General features: G+C 42.3%; 1 protein-coding gene across 2 annotated transcripts in view; it reads left to right on the top strand.

Annotated features, from left to right (window-relative positions):
* The window catches only part of ZNF366 (zinc finger protein 366), a 67,830-nt gene that overhangs the window by 14,273 nt on the left and 37,690 nt on the right, over positions 1-15,867 (top strand). Inside the window, exon 1 of one of the 2 annotated variants that reach the window (XM_013062480.2) lies at positions 7,165-7,594. The exons of the other annotated variant lie outside the window; for it this stretch is intronic. The gene's annotated coding sequence lies outside the window, so the exon portion shown is untranslated. Of the gene's footprint in view, positions 1-7,164; positions 7,595-15,867 lie in introns of those variants that run through there. 2 annotated transcript variants of the gene reach the window in all.

The raw sequence follows: 15,867 nt of genomic DNA on the forward strand, positions 1-15,867 counted from the left end.
CAGTGTTTATCTAGCTTAAAATTTCACTTCCAGATTGTCCCATGGACAGCTATGCTTCTTTACATAAATAATCTTGGAGCCTAACAGAAAGAGGGTTTTTGTTTTTGTTTTGGTGTTGGCAAAGGGAAGTGTTGACCGAAGGTAGAGGTAAAACACCTGTTGCTAGACTTTAAAAGATGGGCTGCTCTGAGTTTCAGTGCTGGCTGACATAGCTTTCTCTCTCTCTCTCTTTTTCCTTTTCTTTTTTTAGAGGGGGTGGGGAGGGGCAGAGGAAGAGAGAGAATCTTAGCTAGTAATCCCAGTAAGCCCAGTGCGGAGCCCACAGTGTGGGCTCAATTTCACAACCCTGAAATCATGTCCTGAGCTGAAATCAAGAGTTGGACACTTAACTTAACTGACTGATCCACCATCCCCGCCATAGTGCTTTTTACCATAAGTCTCAGGCAGATGGGCCAATGAAGAGACTACCAGCTTTTCAAAATTGGCTGCCTTTTTTTTTTTTAAGACCAGCCAATAATAAGAGATAATAATAATAATAATAATAATAACAATAATCCTAGCAGTTACCGTTCCATGGTAGTCCCATGTGGGTGAGGATCTGCGCTGGTGCTGTGGACACTAAGGTGAATGAGAGCCAGCTGGAGTCTTTCAGAAGTTGCCAGTAAACTAACGGCTCTATGAAATGGAGATGAAGACTTCCCTGTCACCTCCATCCACTGGCCCTGTTTCTGCTCACTGGGACCACACAGAACAAATCCAGTCTTCCAAGTATCATCTGTTTGAAGTATGAAAACCTATGTTACCCGGCCGCAGGCCTCCAGCGCACCTCCTTCATAACCCACAGGACTCTTCAGCCACCTCAATAAGGTGTGGCTCCAGGACCTCCCAGCAGCAGGCTGCACACTTCAGCAATCTCTAGTTTGTCCCCATCCCTCGTGTTTGACCCAGAATGTTCCCTTCCCCCATCCCAGGGGTCTGGCCAATCGCCAATAGACTGGGCTCCAGGTGGTCCATTTTTAGGCCAAAGTAACTGCTGGGATTCTCTCTCAGAGGGTCCAGATGAAGGAGCCTAGAGTAAAAACCAAGGAACTTGAACTGAGAATTACTTATTTGTCTTATTATTTTTCTAGCTCCCAGCCCTTATCTTGTCTTGTGTTTTCTTCCTTCCTCTTTACAATGATGAGAATATCTTCTTACCAGTGTTGTTAAGAAGCCCAAATACTGGTAAAGGGTAGTTACTAATTATTGAATGCCTTTTTCTATGTCAAGTGGTTTGTATTTCTTATTTTATGAAATCTCTTAATAGCCCTGTGAGGTGGGTTATATATATTTTTTTTAATTGCCATTTTCCCACTGAGGAAAACTGGGACTCAACGATTAAGTACCTTGTCACAGACAGTTAAGTGGAAGACCTAGAATCCAAGCCCTGGACTTCCTGACTTCCAAGTGTATGCTGCTTGTCCCATATCACTTGGCCTCTCTGTGACATAACACACTCGAACATTCATAGTCCTTTACCTGGCCACATTGGGTGCTCGCTAAGTCAGTTTCCCTTTCACCTACCATCCTTTGTCTTCCTTGGGGAAATATGTAGACAGCAAGTGCCATCTCAGGGAGAAGAAGGGGGTCTCAGGGTGGACTTCTCTCTCATTCCTACCCTCACTGGGATCCCTTATGCATCTTTGAGTGCTTGGTTCTGTCCCCTGGAGCAACAACCATTACTCAAGTTCAGGAGTTCTCAGCTGGAGGCAGTCCAGTCCCCCCATTGGGACATTTGAAAGGAGATAGGACACCTTTTGGTTATCAGAACTAGTAGGGACCACCCATGGCCTCTCGTGTTTGGGATGGGCCGGGATGGTAAAGTTCAGCAATGAACCCACCCAAAATAGCAATAATGTCTATGCCCTTTGAGAAGGTCAGGGCTTTGGCTGTCTTCTTGCCACTGTCCCTCCATACCCAGCTCAGTACCTGTCCCTCCATAGATGCTTAATACAAATCTTTGTTTTCCTTTGTCACCTGTCCTATTTTCTGCATCTCTCTTCTCCCACTGGAGGCTCTGAAAGATAGTTGTCCAGCTTGACTCTAATTCTAATTTCTGGACGCCTTTTATAGCTCTGTCTCATCTATATTCCAATCCTCTCTCATTCCCTTACTTTCAACTATTTGGAGGCACACAGCCCTTATAAATGCCTTCTAACTTGATCAGTTACTATTTACCATTTTAGTAAAGGTCAAGGACATGGTTTTCTAGAGTAATTTTAGGTAGAAACCTTTTTTCTTTTCCAGTGGATTTAAACACCCTAAAAAGGTATTAGGTCGATGGCCTCAATGAACGCATTGTGACGTGATTAACTCAAAGTGATCTGGCTTTGGCCCAGCCAGCAGCAGTGGTCCTGGCTGGCTTGCCTTCTCAGACCCATGAAGCTACAGTCTGGATGGGTTACAGGGAGGGAGAGGCCCCTTAAGAGGCCAATGAGGAAAACGCTAAAGCTTGAGGTCTGACCAGTTTCATCATTCTCGCTGACATGCCCAGAAAGCTGGTACCATGTAGCTCAAGGACTCTACCTCACTCCGGAACAGATAACCTGGTAAAGGGGAGTCAGAACTGGAATCCCAGGACACGTGTGTGCCCTGATTCTGGCTCCAGAATCACAGCACAGTGCTGCAGGGGCAGAGCATATCTGTGGTTGGATATTTCCAGAGTTCACAGCTTCTACTTTCTGGCTGATTTCTTTGGTAAGACCCTTAGCTCCCTTCTCCTTTATACATTTCAGACAGGAGGTTCTCTTCCCATGCTGGGAATTCCCCACTCTAATCCACTTGGTCTCTCTCACTTTAGGGAATGGTTTAGTCTTAAGTTCATTTTCGTTCTTTCTTAATGGAAAATCACTCTACAGAGTAGCATAGCTCAGGACTGATAAGGAAGGGCTGAGAAGGATCACAAAGCAGAGAAATGTGGTGAAGGCGGAAAGAACTAGAGTTTACTTAGCACCAGCTCTGTGCCAAGCATACTACCTATCATGTATCACGTTCGAATCTTTTTCCAGATCCACGAAGGAGTATATTAGTCAGGGTATACTCACTTAGACTTTAAAGACAAACAACTTTCAAATTTCCATGGCTATAAAAAAAGAAAGAAAGAAAGAAAGAAAGAAGGAAAAAGGAAAGAAGAAAAAGAAAGATTTTTATCTTGCTTCCGCTACATGGCTCCAACTGTAGCTTCATTCCAGGTCATCTTAACTTTAGGCTTAAGGCTAACAGAATAGCTATTATTGGAAATATTTCAGGTTGCTATGGCAGGGGGATAGAAGATTATGCAAAACCATGAACTACTTTGCAAAGATTCCACAAGGAAATGACACATGTCACATATGCTCACATTTTATTGGCGAAAGCAAGTCTCAAGGCCATGCCTACCTATAAAGGGAACAGAGGAATGCAATCCAACTATATGTGCAGAAGGAAAGCTAGAAACATTTGGTGGATAACGTGTTATTATAGCTGAGAAAATGGATGCTTACGAGAGTGAGTGGGTAGTGGAGTTGGAACTCCAAGCCAGGTCTTGTGACTTGGTCTCCTGGGCTCTCTACTCTCCTATGGCAGGTACGTTCTGTGAGCACATTGTCACATACGTGGCATCATATCTTCTCTTCAAATAAAGTGTCCTTGGGGCTTAAGAAGGAGGTGTGCACAGGCACCTGGGTATGAATAGGTTAGAGTCAAAGTTAATGTGACTCAGCACATTTATTTCCTTTATTGTACCAATTTCTACTCTCTGTAAAGTCTTTAACACGCTTGGCATGAAATCATTATGTAATAGAAGTTTCATCTCTGAACACATGCCAGATTTTTGTTTTTAATCAGAGTTTCAAGTACAACAGCTTTCCTTGCTTATTGCTTTTATTTGCTGTATATGAGAAAACGGTCACTGTGCCCTTAGTCTGGTAAGGCTGTTGGCCTGGTGGATGTTCAAGGTCCAAGGGAAAGGATGTCCCAGATTCCCTCTATTATTTTCAAGATAATCTCTAGAAAAAAAAAATCTTATTCAAAGAAACAAAATAATAAGACTAATTCTACCAGCCCTTAGAAAATCATTCCCAATATTTCAACTCCCTGGAGCCCAGCAGAAAGGCTATGTTAGTTCTTCTCAGAATTTTCTAATCTAAGTACCCCTAATGGAAGGGAAAAGAAATCCTAAGTGGTGTGCCACAGGTGCAGTTTCAGATTTTAACCAGTCCTGGGTATGTGCGTGTATGTTTGCATTCTGCTCCCTAACATACCCACATTTGTCTGCATGTAAAATGTTTTAAATCACTCACCACTGCATAAAATTGATATGCCAGAAAAATACTTATTCTTGACTTTCACCACTCCCTAGGAATCTGACCTCAAGCCTTCCCTATCCACAAATAACAATATGCCTATCACCTGAAAATGCCCCCCCCATAGGGATAAGGATTACTCTTAGGTTGAGGATATGCGGGGTTTCCCTTGGCAACTAGAGTACCCCCCAAAACCAGGAGAGGATAAAGGTGAAAACAAAGAGGAAGTGGAGGGGGTTGCCTGGGTAGCTCAGTCGGTTAAGTGTCTGCCTTCAGTTCAGGTCAGGATCCCAGAGTCCTGAGATTGAGTCCCATATCGGGCTCCCTGCTCAGTGGAAAATCTGCTTCTCCTTCTCCCTCCCCTCTGGGTTCTCTCTCTTTCAAATAAATAAATGAATTTTTAAAAAGAAGAAGAAGAGCAAAAGCCAGGGGTTTCCAAGGTTATCCATGAGGCAGTTATCCCCCTCCCCACATACCCTACCACACCCTCCATTGCTTACTCTACTCCAAGCCCCCTGGCGTCTGGCTGTTTCCCACACACAGAAAGCAGTCTCCCACCTCCGGACCTCGCACTTGCTTCTCTTTCTGCCTGGAGAGCTCTTCCCCAGATATCTACATGGATCTCTCTTTTGCTTCCTTCGAGTTTTTGTGCGGTACCACCTTTTCACTGAGGCTATCCTAACCCCCCAGCCCTCCTACTCCCCGTTCACTCTCTTTTCCTGCTTTGAAATTCTCCATACCTTTTAACACAACTTACAGATTTTATTCAGTGTCCATTTCCATCCACTAGAACACAAGCTCCATAAGCACAGAGATGTTCGTCTTTTGTTTCCTGAAATACCCCCAGTGCCTAAAACTGTCTGCTGGAATTGGTTGATGCATGTTTGCTGAATGAAAAACCAAGAACCCACCCATGCTGAGAAATAGGCAGCCTTGAAATCAGCCAGCTAGTGAGAACGTGCAGCAGGGGCCTTTGTTGTCAGCAGGCTGACTTGGCCCTACCTTGGGAGCTGGTTCAGGAATCTTGGAGGTTCCCTCAGGCAGGATCATCTGCCCACTTTCCCAGCATCGTTCTGGTAACTGTCTGTGAGGCCCAAGGAAAAAGTCTGGTTCCAGAGAGCATCTAAATGTCTCCTCCCAACATCCTCTGCTCCTCCCCCTCCTTCATCACATACAAATACACCACACAACCCTCTCATTTTCCAAGGACACAACTCAGGCTATTTCCAAAACTGAGATTCGGATCCAAAACAGTAGCACGGTGTGTCTCCAGGTGCACAGGAAGAGACAGAAGACCTCTGAGCAATTTCCTGGCCCTATATTTTTCCATTCCAGTAAATGAGGCCTTCTTTAGCTCAGGAATCTCTCTCTGAACCAAGCCAATGCCTTACTGCTGCCTGCCATTTGTCACCGCCTGGGCTTGCTTCTTTGTTCTTTTATTTTCTATTTTAAGTGACCAGTGCCAGGGTCCCTTATGTCAAAAAACTTTTGACTTCCAACTCTACCAGGTGTTGACTACTCGTTTAGGCACACACAACGCTAATAGAGAGTTCCCTTCCCAAATAGGCATTTTATTTAATAATACGGAATACTTCAACTTCAGTCTTCAAAGAGTTCTGCAAACTGCATATGCTGTTAGGCTGAGCAGCACTTGAGTTCATGTTTTATGGCTCAGAAACCAGCAAGGTTAAATAATTGCTAAGACTCTCGCTAGCTGTGCTTCAGACAAGGCACTTCGCTTTTTTTTAATGGATAAGGAAATATAATCCATACAAATGTTATTCTTTAGCAACTGACTTAATAAATTAGTTTTCAGTTCTCCCCATGTGCTTTTTTAAAAGCCATATTTGTAACTTGCTGCCTTGCCTGTGCTGGCTTCTCTTTGTTCCCAGAGACCGTTTGTTTCAAGGTCCTCTTCTCCCTTATCCCCATCCCTCCTCTTCCTCTTTCTTTCTTTATTTTTTTAAGATTTTATTTACTTATTTGAGAGAGAGAGGGAGAGCAGTAGCAAGGGGGAGAGGCTGAGGGGAAGGAGAGAAGCAGATTCCCTGCTGAGCAGGGAGCTGGATGTGGGACTCAATCCCAGGTCCCTGGGATTTCTCTCTCTTTCTGCCCCTTCCCCTGCCCTTTCTCTCTAAAAATAAATAAATAAATCTTAACCAAGATTTATTTTTAAATCTTTAAATTCTATTTAAGCCAAAGTTCCTGGAAGAAGGCTGTTTGGCAAGGGCCATGGTAGGGGCAGTCCAGGTGGTGAGAAACGGCTGGAATCTGCATGGACATTGAAAACAGAACCCACAGTATTTGGTAATCCATATACTTGGGCACTCAGGAGGTCTGTCCAGGACTATGTCAGTGAGCTGGGAAGGAATGGTTATGGATGGTGTGCCTTCTTCCCTTCCAGTAAACGAAGAAGAGGCAGGATTCTTGGTTCAACCCCCTTGCCTTTTGTTTTTTTTTCCTTCACGTTAATTGAGGGCCTATTTATGTGCTATAAGCATTGTGTTGGGATATAGCAGTAAATGTGAACGGGGTGACTGCCCTTACAGAGCAAACAGTTTACAAAGAGGGTCAGATGTTAAGTGAATAATCACACACACGTAAATGTAAAATGACCACTCTAATGTACACTAGGTGTCAAAATTAGTTTATCTGGGGTCATCTGGGTGGCTCAGTTATTAGGCATCTGCCTTCCGCTCAGAACATGATCCTGGGGTCCTCTGATCAAGCCCTGCATTGGGCTGCCTGCTCCACAGGCAACCTGCTTCTCCCTCTCACACTCCCCCTGCTTGTGTTCCTTCTCCCGCTGTCTCTCTCTGTCAAAGGAATAAATAACATCTTAAAAAAAAAAAAAAAAAGGTTTATCTGCCCTGGTCAGGAAGCGCTAAAGAAAGAACGCTTTACTGGGATCTGAATAGACACGTGCCAACCAGACAAAGATGGCAGAGGGAGGGGAAGAGTGTCCCAGGCCATGGGAATGGAATGCACAGTGGTTCTGGAGGGAGGGGGAGCACAGTATGGATGAGGAACTGAGAGAAGGTCAAAGTGAGTAAAATGCAGAGAGCTTGGGGAACGTGAGCAAAATGAAGCTGGAGAAATGGACAGGGTCAGACTGTTGGGCTTGTGGGCCATGTTCAGATTTTGATCCTCAGCCTGAAATCAATGGGAAATAGCTGGAAGCCTTCAAGTAGGGGAATGATGGTGCTACGTGCTTGCTGAGTGCAGTGAGAGTGATGCGGAAGGCCAAGTACGAGACAAATGCAGCAGCTCAGGTGAGTCGGTGCTTGGTGCTCCTGTGGACCTGGGAGAGAGCTGGGAGGTCCTGATGAGAAGAAAGATCAAGATCCGAGAGCTATTTAGAAAGTAGACCAGGGTTTGGTTGGGCCAAGAGGCATGTTCCCAGTTCTTTGTTTCAAATACCTGTACCAGTGGGGGTAAGACTCTCCTATTTGTAGAAGTCACCTACTTATATTAGACCAAGCCCTAAGGCAAGCTGGAAAATCTATTTTTCTTTAAATATTTTTTTAAAAAGTGTTTACCGTAGGATGATTTAGTGTCTAGGCTTACCAGAAAGAGAGGATGAGACAGATGATTGTCCCTAGCCCTGTCCTGGCCTGCTTGTATAATGAATTAATATAGTCCTGCACCAACAACAAGGTCTCTAAGCCAGCATTGTCCAAAAGAAACATAATATGATACAAGCCCCAAATGTGATCTTGTATTTATGAGTAGCTATATTTAAAGAGAAAAAACCCAGATGAAATTAATTTGAATAACCTATTTTATTTAACCCAGTAAATTAAAAAAAAAAAAAATACTGAGACAGGTAACCAACAGAATAATCACTAGTGAGGTACTTTTTTTTTTTTTAACTAAATTTTTAAAATCCAGTGTGCTTCTACACATATAGCATGTCTATATTTGTATTAGCCATATTTCATGTGCTCAAAAGCCACATCACACATGGCTGGTGAGTACTGAACTGGACCACATAGCTCTAAACCACCGAAGAGGCCACACAGATCTTAAAACCACATACAAAACACTGAAAATATAAGTCCTTCTACAGTAATTTAAAAAGGCAAGTAGGGGAACCTGGGTGGCTCAGTCGGTTAAGCGTCTGCCTTCAGCTCTGGTCAGAATCCCAGGGTCCTGGGATCGAGCCCCACGATGGGCTCCTTGCTCAGCGAGGAGCCTGACTCTCCCTCTGCCGTCTGCTTGCCTCTCTCCCTACTTGGGTGTTGTGTATGTGTGTGTGCATGTGTGTGTGTCATATAAATAAATAAAATCTTTTTTTTAAAGGCAAGTAATATTTTAAGTAGAGCTTCTTCAATTTCAAAATCAAATAATTTGCAATTAACTAACTATATGAATTCAAGTAAGCTGGTTTTCTTTTCCATGCCTCAGTGTACAGAAAGGAACCACAGTGGGACTGGATAGTATGTATCAGCCTTTCTGGTCTTAACAATCACTGACTCCCTGTGAAGGAAGTCCAAATAGTTTTTCCTCCTCTTTATTCTTATTCTCATTTCCCACAGAAATCTTTCCTTCCAAACTTCTAAATTCTTCTATGATAGCTGAAGGTGGGAAATGAGCTAGTTCAATAGTAAGCAGACAAAACTCCAATAATAGTTTTCATTCTAAGGCAAAAAAAGTTGGATTTTCTTAGGAAATATGAATACTAACTGGATATTTAATGATTAAGGAAACTTATGATGTTTTAGATATTATATATAGCACTGTGGCTGTATTTTAAGAAAAAATCCTTATGTTTAAGAGACACCTCCTAAAATATATTTATAGAGGAAATAATATGTTGTCATGGATCTACTTCAAAATCATCTTAATTAGGAGGCAGGGGAGAAGGTGGGGTTTAGATGAAATAAGATTTGTTGTAACTGAAATTTGGTGTGAGATTCACATGGGATTCATTGTACTATACTCTCTACTTTTATAGTGTACTTTTTCTTTTCCTAAAAATTTCCAGACTTTCTGAGGTCCTACTTGAGGTAAGATTTTCAAACATTCCCCTTAAATACTGTGTATGCCTCATAGTACAGATGCAAAAGCTTACCTAAGCACCGAGAATACATGATTCTTATTTAATACTGCAATGGAATAAAGCCATATGTTTAAGGGCCCCGAATCCTCATCGTAGTTTAAATCTCTGATATTTTTGGTGGTAACAAGACTTCACCGGTTCATCCTACACTTTGGTACAGATTTAGGATCAACATTGATAAGCAAAGCCTGTGTCTTCTGTGTCAAGGAGAGCTCCAGACTCTGCCTCAGCCACATAGGGGCTCAGGGAGCATAGTGATAAATCATATAGACAAAGGACATTGCAAACCCGGAATGGTACAGATGCTTGGCCCATGGGCATAAAGACTATCACCTCTTCCTGGCTTCATGGAGGCTGCATGTGACAGGGATAGGTAGGAGCAGAGGAAGGAACTCAGAGGACATGGAGCCTCAGAGGCCAGAAGACATAACACCTAAGACCCACAAAGGGGGATGTATGAGTATGGGTCACTTGTTACAAAAATGCCTGGGCATTTTGTAAAGTTCTGGTGTAACACTCTCTCTAAATTACACCCAAGATTTCTGGCTACCTCCTGTCCACTCAGCCCTCTTGAACATCGTGATGGGAGATGAGGAAGCTAGAGTCTACTTCCAAGTTCTTGCCCAAGACAGTGTGAGGAGCTGAATAATAAACTGAGAACATAGGACTACCTTGCAGATATGCTGCCTTCAGGCACCCTTGACTGCTAAGCTTGGATCTTCCTGCCTCCAAGCCTTTGGGTGCTTGACCTCTCATCAAGAACCACAGAGCAGGTGCTCATTTTCACGCCCAAAGGAATATCACTGCTAATGTCTACATAAAATGATATACAAAGGAAGAGAACAGGACTCAGTCTGAGAATGTTTTCCTTTTGCATTTTCATCAGCCAAAGGAGTATTGAGTTTAGGGTACCAACATATGGCACAAATGTTAATTTTAAGGAAAATTTGGCACCCGTAAGATGCTCAGCCATGCTACTCTCCACACATGGGATACTTGGCTTCAGTGGAGCAGTACTGTGCCAGATTTTCTTAAATGTCAAGCATTTTAAGAAATGGTTTCTTTGAATTAAAATTTCACACCCCCCAAAATGGAAATACTACTGAGATGTTTCTAAATAAAATAAGGCAACTGTTGACCAGAGGCCATGGTAGACTGCTGGAGAGCCAAACATCAGCAGAATGGTGTTTTAACTTCTAAGCAATTTATTACAGTCCTGTAGTGCATTAACCAGATGATAATCTGCAAAGAGTATCCAAGTCTTTGGGGTAAAAGAAGACTTGACAGTTTTCACTGAAGCTTTGTCCTATCTGTTGACAGAATTCACTGCTGCCTAAGTCACATGAGCAGGTAGGACTTATTCATGGACCTGATTCCCCCTGGGTAAGCACACTCTGGCATTCTGCAGTCCTCACGGTCAGAACAATCTGGTGGTGAAATATGTCAAGCCTGGAGCCCTAGACTTGTTTTTATGAAGCTTCCCTTGACCAATTTGGTTCATCAAGTTTACTCCAAGTTCAGACCTGACTACCTCAACTCCACTGGCTCATTTTCATCCATACGCTTCTTTTTTAAGTCATCATACACATCACAGATAAATGCTCATTTCCAGATTGCTCTCTCTCTCTGCTTAGGAGTCTGAGTCTAGATTTCCGGTTACTCCCAAATCCCTAATACAGGGAGAGACTGAGTGGTATACTTCCCAACAGATTGACAAAAAAGTACAGGAAGGGAGGAAGTTGGGAATGACAAAGGCTTACAGGAGCCAGTAGAGAGTCAAGGTCATCCAGTAGGAAGTCATATATGAACTGAGATTATAGACACTTGGGCTCTAGAACTTTAAGACTCATATTCTCCCTTTGCCTCTATCACATGGAAACATTAATATAATCTGAACAAGATGATGCCTGAAATCTTCTCCCATGATTGAAACATTCTACATAGATGAATTCTCTTCATCTCATGGGGTTTTTGTGGGAACTAAATGTAATAACGGGTATGAAAGGTTGTTTTTGTTTGTTGTTTTTGTTTTTTTGCAACTTGAGAACCATCTTGGTATAAGTTACCACAATATCACAAAATAATTCTCTCAATAAACCTGGAATTATTTTTCATTTCTATTATAAAAATGTTGGGTCAAGTTTAGCATTTTATTTAATTTCAGGTAGAAAATGAAAGGATCTACAGCAGGTGAAAAGATGCTTTGAAGGAAATGAGTAGTTTTTGTATAAATTTAAGTGAACTTTCTGGAAATCAATTTAGCAATATGTACTGAAGCCTGAAAATTCATATCCTTTGACTCGGTAATTCTATTTCTAGAGACGCTAATCTAAGGAAATGGTAGTCAAACAAGATTTATGTATAAAGTTATCTACTGCAGTGTTATTTGTATACTGCATAGAGATGTACAGTAAATAGTGTTGGAAAAGAAAACATTCATTCATATAAAAGACTTTCAAGAAACAAATCAAAATAGTAACAGTTTCCTGTTCTTCTTTAAGCATGTCAGTATTAAATTTTATGATGGTAATGAATTCATATTATATAAAGATCATTAAAAATATATCGTGTAGAGTTACTCACCTTCATCTAATTGTGGTGTTAACACATTTTGTCTCTTAATTCATCTTGGTCAATAGTGAGCTTAACTCAACTGCTCCCATGACTTTCTTCTTATTCTTCTGCTATCAACAATGTTCTGTGGGCCTTAAATTATGCCTGTCATTTGCCCGCAAGTGAGACAGCACCCAGAGAGCTGACTCACCTGTCAGACTGAGACTGTCCACATATGTGAATATCCCATATATTCTTTCTTCTCATGAAGTTCACAAGATGTGAATTGGCCCAGGGCTCATTTCTTCTAGAATAGGACCTACCGGGGCACCTGGGTGGCTCAGTGGGTTGAGCCTCTGCCTTTGACTCGGGTCATGATCTCAGGGTACTGGGATCGAGTCCCACATCGGACTCTCTGCTCTGCAGGGAGCCTGCTTCCTCTCTCTCTCTCTCTCTCTCTCTCTCTCTGCCTCTCTGCCCACTTGTGATCTCTCTCTGTCAAATAAATAAAATCTTAAAAAAAAAAAGAGAGAGATGTAGGAAATAAAAAATTTCCTATACTTCTTCTTTAGAATAGGACCTACCAACTAACACTCCTGAAGGTGGCTTGCTTGATTCTCCCTCAAAAGCCCCCAGGCAGAGGGGTACCTGGGTGGCTCAGTTGTTTGAGCATCTGGCTCTTGATTTTAGCTCATCATGATCTCAGGGTAGTGACATGGACCACCCCTGTCAGGCTCTGTGCTGGGCATAGACCCTAGCTTCAGATATTCTCTCTCCCCCTCCCTCTCTTAAAAAAAAGAAAAAGAAAAAGAAAAAAAAAGTTCTCAGGCAGAGGCAGTCTCCAGTCACACTGAATTTTCCATCGATCCCTACAAAATAGTCTTTTATTCTAAAAAAAACAAAACAAAACAAAGGTTTCAGAAATTATAGGCAATTCCCTAAACTCTAGATCGAATTTACTCCTATTGTGTTATTAAATGGAATTCACATGAGTTATCTCTTACCAGATGGTAAGCAGAAAGTTGTTTTGTTATTTACTCACTACATATTCACTCAGCCAAAGAGTTCCATGTTAAGTTAGCTCCAGCATTTCTTGCATTTCTTCAATCAGCATGAATGGAGATGAAAACTTGAAGGAATTATTTCCCAAATACTCCATTAAATGATGCTATCTATCAAATGTACCCTTTTCATTAGAAAGCCAGAGAAGGTTAATAATCTAACAGAATCAGCCTGCCTGTTGCTGGTAATGGAGAGTGAGGGAGAAGGGGAGAGAGACAGAGACAGACTGATTAACTAAAACCAAAGTTACTCCTAACCACTCAAAGTCAGAAAGCTCCAAAAAACCAGACAACAACCTATGGCAAAGCCCATCAAAGGATTCTTTCTTTGGCTAACCCTTCCAAGGAAATAGTCTTTAGCCAGAATCTTCCAGATTCAGTCTTGTAGCATTCAGACTCTCAGAGTAAGCCTGTCAGTATCTTAACTGGCTTTTTCTTCACCACCTCATCAATTTGTTGCACAGTTCTTGCTCAGTTTAGATTCAGCTATTTCTTCACAATTTTACAGTGATTTGGAAAATGTCCTTCATACTTTGGTTGTTGTCACTCCTCATGAAATGCCATTTACATTAGGATGACTCAGTTTAATGAATGGATTTTCTTCCTGTGTGACTGCAGCCTTAGATGAGACTAGGGCCTTGTACACTTCATTCCAGATATCGTTGCAAAACAGGAGTTGTGAGGCTGCTTCCATCTTCCTCCCTAAATATACACCTTTTTCTTTCTCCCTTTGTCCAAATTCTCAGTCTTGAAATCTTAGTTGTATTTATATATGGTGTTTTCATAAATTTTAAATCTGAAACTCAGTCCAATCCTTGTCTCTGGTACTATTCTCTATTCTGTCATCTCAACTGCCTCAGGCAGGTGTGGCTTACACAGAGATTACACACCTGTGCACACATACACACAACTTATGAATGGCAGATATGATCCTGTATGTTTTGTCAAAACAATTCCATTACTGGCAATTCCATGAGAATTGGAGGTCTAGTTTTACTTGAAAGTAGCCAAAAAAAAATTTTTTTTTTAGATCTGTCTTTTGAACTGTTCATGTGCATTCCCTTTTGATGGCTTTTGCCCAATTTTCTACTTTAAGTAGTCATATTTCTGACTGATCTGTGGAGGCTCTTAGATATCAAATGATACTGTTTCTCTGTCATATGCTGCAATTATTTTTCCAGTCTGCTATTGCATTTTTAATTTTTTAAATAAGATTTTATTTATTTGAGAGAGAGTACGGGTGGTAGGGTGGGGAGAGGGAGAAGCAGGCTCCCCGCTGAGCAGGGAGCCTGATGCAGGGCTTGATCCCAGGATTCTAGGATCATGACCTGAGTCATCCAGGTGCGCCAATTTTATGTGATTTTTGACATACTGGATTTTTTTTTCCTTATATAATTAAACTATTCAAACTTTTCTAGGTTGGTCTGGTTTTGTTTTTTGTTTTTTGTTTTTTTGTTTTTGTTTTTGTTTTTTGTTTTTTTTTTACCAAGGGCTTTAAAAGGTTACAGTTATAAGGCACATGAAAGCCCTCTTCCCTGTGAGCTGGAGCTTCAGGCTTTGAATGAAGCTGGTACAATCCTTCCCTACCATGTTCTTGAAACAACTGGGCAGGGGATCAGTCTGGAAGATATGGTTGGATTTACCCTCATCCTGAGGAGAAAAAAGTCATTGCGAAAATAAAGGAGTAGAAGTAGGGTGAATGCAGGGTGAGGAGGGACAGCAATGACACTCATGTGTCATGTGTGCTCCAAAAAATCACTTATGTGACCAGAAACTGGATGACTACTTCTGTAACCTTTTCCTAGTTCCTGAGCTTTGGGTTGATTTCAGGGGATTTTTTTAGGGGCTAATTCCTTCCCAGACTTGAGCAATCTGAATGATTCCGTGGCCAGGGTCCCCTGGGTGCAGGGGAATACTTTCAGTGGCCAGCAATGTGGTGAGGAGGTGAAGGGACCGGCCTCACCATGGCTATGACCAGGTCCCTGACAGATGCCACTGCTGCACATCCAACGAGCGTTCCGCCCTTTGCAAGTATCCTTTAGATGCTCGACCTTATTGGCTTATGGCAACAAGTATGTGAAGCAGGTAGGGCACGCCGAGGTTTCCTCTTCCTCTTCTACAGACTAGAAGTAAATAGAATACCAAATATAACTGACTTTCCAAACTTATGTGAGTGTGTGATTGAGTTCTGAAGCAAGGTGAGGTATGTGGTCTGCTATAAATGAGCAGCGTGGCCAGCGGGTGTACAGGCAAAGAGAGGGGGCACATCTAGGAGGAAATGCCAACTCAGCCAGTTATTTGCTCTTTGGCCTCAGGCAAGTGGCTTCCCTCTGCGCTTCTAGTTCTCATCTCTGGAACAGAATAATGGTCTGGCAGGATTGATGTGAGGATGAAGTTACATAATGCTCCATCTCCTTCAGTCTTCTGTCTTGTTGGGGCTGTGTGGTTTTGAGGGCCACCTTGAAACTTGCATGGAAGGAGTAATATATAAAGACCCTCTCAGGAAAGGCAGAGCATGAAGAGCCCCTGCACTGTGCCTGGCAGAGAGTGGGTGCCACAAGAACCTAACGTCTCCTCTACTGTGCCAGCTTCCAGTCTCCTGAGAGCTAAGATGCACTTGGGGGCTTTCCTCTGAAGAGTCCACGTGTGGTTTATAACCCTGCTCAGCTAAAAGTCCTCCCCTATCTTAACACTTTCACTGCTTCTGGCATTGAGGATTATGGTTCATCAAAAAGCTCAATTATTTGCCCAGTAGGCCATTGTATAAGTTGGCTTGATTAGCGTTTGCAATAGCGCATATGTAAATGTAAAGGATCTTGAAAGAGGGTTGTTAGAACAAGAGTTCAGCAACAGCCCTCAAGAGAGAGCT

Source organism: Mustela putorius, unplaced genomic scaffold (assembly GCF_011764305.1).
Source record: "Mustela putorius furo isolate JIRA1106 unplaced genomic scaffold, ASM1176430v1.1 tig00000145_pilon_pilon_pilon, whole genome shotgun sequence".
NCBI lineage: Eukaryota > Metazoa > Chordata > Mammalia > Carnivora > Mustelidae > Mustela > Mustela putorius.